This window comes from Pseudonaja textilis, chromosome 5 (assembly GCF_049901715.1).
Source record: "Pseudonaja textilis isolate UNSWEBS1 chromosome 5, rPseTex1.2, whole genome shotgun sequence".
Lineage (NCBI taxonomy): Eukaryota > Metazoa > Chordata > Lepidosauria > Squamata > Elapidae > Pseudonaja > Pseudonaja textilis.
The window spans coordinates 10,601,140-10,603,808 of NC_141994.1; positions in this window are offsets into that span (position 1 = coordinate 10,601,140).

The window sequence follows — 2,669 nt, forward strand, 5'->3', positions numbered from 1 at the left end:
TTACCTCTTTGTGGATAAATTTAATATGTATACAATCCAGAATCTGTTTGTTTAATTATGCTATAATGGCCTGTGATTATAGATGCTGTGAAGATTTTTTAATAGATCTAATTAATCATTTCCTAATTTAGCTCCTACACTCCTCACATTTTCCTCAGTGTTCATATTGTATCCTTTGTACCCATTTTTTAAATTTAGCATCAAGGCACACCAGGAGGCATCCAGGCTCATTGGGATTTGGGCAAGCATATAAATTTTACTATTCGTTGTTTTGCAATGGGAGGGAGGAAGGAACCGTGCGGGATAGAAGAGAGATGGCAGAGTACTGCTGGATGCGAAAGTGTGTATATTGCTTTAGTCCTTGACAATTTGACTGGCATATACCAAAACGTTTAAGTTTACCTTATTCCATGGCGCTTTGTACGCTCAAGTATGTAGGTTCTGTGTTACATTCAGATTCTTTGCAAGCTTACTTAGTGCTCTTACAGGACAATTTTTGAATGTGTTAATGGGGACCAAGAAGATAGAAATACTTGTTTAAGCAGTGTAAGGGTTCTTTACTTTCCAAAGGCAACTTCCGCCTTTTTCCAAAAATTCTCGCACTAGTTGGGATGTTGCCTTATTTCACTGTAGTTGCTCCTTTTCTAGTTGCTTCCAAGCTCAGGCAAAGCTCTTAAGATCCAGGCAGGATTCTCACCTGGATATGCTGCTCACCCGAGTTTATGGTCATGGTAGTTGACTGAAAGTCCTCTTATCTGCTTATAATAGCTACCAATATCTAGACCAGGGGTGGGCAAACTACGGCCCGTGGGCCACATCCGGCCCGTTGGTCTGTCCAATCCGGCCCGCCCCTGAAAAAAAATCACTGGGCGTGGCGTATTGCCCTGCGCCGCGTGGCCCCCAAAGCTGCAAAACAGTGCGGAGCGCTCTCGGGGTAGGAAAGAAAAGAATTTTGCAAAGGCCTTGGCTGGGAGTTTGAAATCACCTTCGAGTGCGACCTCTCCGAAGGTGAGTCCCGCCGATCCCCCTTTTTTCCGGGGCTTCCAGGCTTAAACTTTGCAAAGGGTTCCGCCCGGCGGGCGGGCGGGCAGGCTGCTTGGAGCCACCTAAAGCTAGGCTGCTGCTGGTAGAGCCTTGCCCTGCCTTGGTGCCCCGTTTCCTGGCTCGGCGGTCCTGCTCGGAAGGCATCATCCAATTGATGCACATTATTGCAAGGACTCATTCCAGGGCACTTAGATTTTCCAATAAGAACATTTGGAAGAGGCCCAGTGACGTTTCTCTTGCCATAAGCTGCTTCAGACTGACCGTGAAGATGCAGATTCAATTGATAGATTGACTTTTCTCTGTTTTCCCTCTTTTTCTCCCCTTTCCCTGCAGTAGTAACAAAGCTTGTCAACAGAGGATACCAGCCTCACCTGGAAGATTTCTTACTAAGAATTCAACTTCAACAACTATTACAAAGATAATTGAGCTTTTAAAATAGACTAACTGCTCCGGGTATTACAAGGAACCCAGGCCATTTGAAAGCTTGCTGACCTCGGAAACTTTCCCACTTAAAACAGCGACAGAGTAGAATGGTTCTACCGACACAGCAGGATGCTCCATTTTCCTCCCATAGCATGGCACCGGTTCATACTGTCCTCTCATGGAAGCATGTTTCCCATGTTGGTGTGATATATCAAAGCGTGCATAGATGTAAATTTGTTAATGTGTAAATTCTTCCTTTAGCATTGTAAACGCTTCTCATGTAAATGTGTAATAAGGAACAAGGCATAAATTTATTATTTTGTAATCAATATGCAGATGTTGAGAGTAAAAAAAAACAACCTTCCTGACAATTACCTCTTTGTGGATAAATTTAATATGTATACGATCCAGAATCTGTTTGTTTAATTATGCTATAATGGCCTGTGATTATAGATGCTGTGAAGATTTTTTAATAGATCTAATTAATCATTTCCCAATTTAGCTCCTACACTCCTCACATTTTCCTCAGTGTTCTTATTGTATCCTTTGTTATTTTTTTAATTTAGCATCAAGGTACACTAGGAGACATCCAGGGTCATTGGGATTTGGGCAAGCATATAAATTTTACTATTCGTTGTTTTGCAATGGGAGGGAGGAAGGAACCGTGTGGGATAGAAGAGAGATGGCAGAGTACTGCTGGATGCAAAAGTGTGTATATTGCTTTAGTCCTCGACAATTTGACTGGCATATACCAAAACATTTTAAGTTTACCTTATTCCATGGCGCTTTGTACGTTCAAGTATGTAGGTTCTGTGTTACATTCAGATTCTTTGCAAGCTTACTTAGTGCTCTTACAGGACAATTTTTGAATGTGTTAATGGGGACCAAGAAGATAGAAATACTTGTTTAAGCAGTGTAAGGGTTCTTTACTTTCCAAAGGCAACTTCCGCCTTTTTCCAAAAATTCTCGCACTAGTTGGGATGTTGCCTTATTTCACTGTAGTTGCTCCTTTTCTAGTTGCTTCCAAGCTCAGGCAAAGCTCTAAGATCCAGGCAGGATTCTCACCTGGATATGCTGCTCACCCGAGTTTATGGTCATGGTAGTTGACTGAAAGTCCTCTTATCTGCTTATAATAGCTACCAATCTCTAGACGTAGCCTCTGGTTCCCTAGTTTGCTTATCACTTTTCCTATACCCCAACCT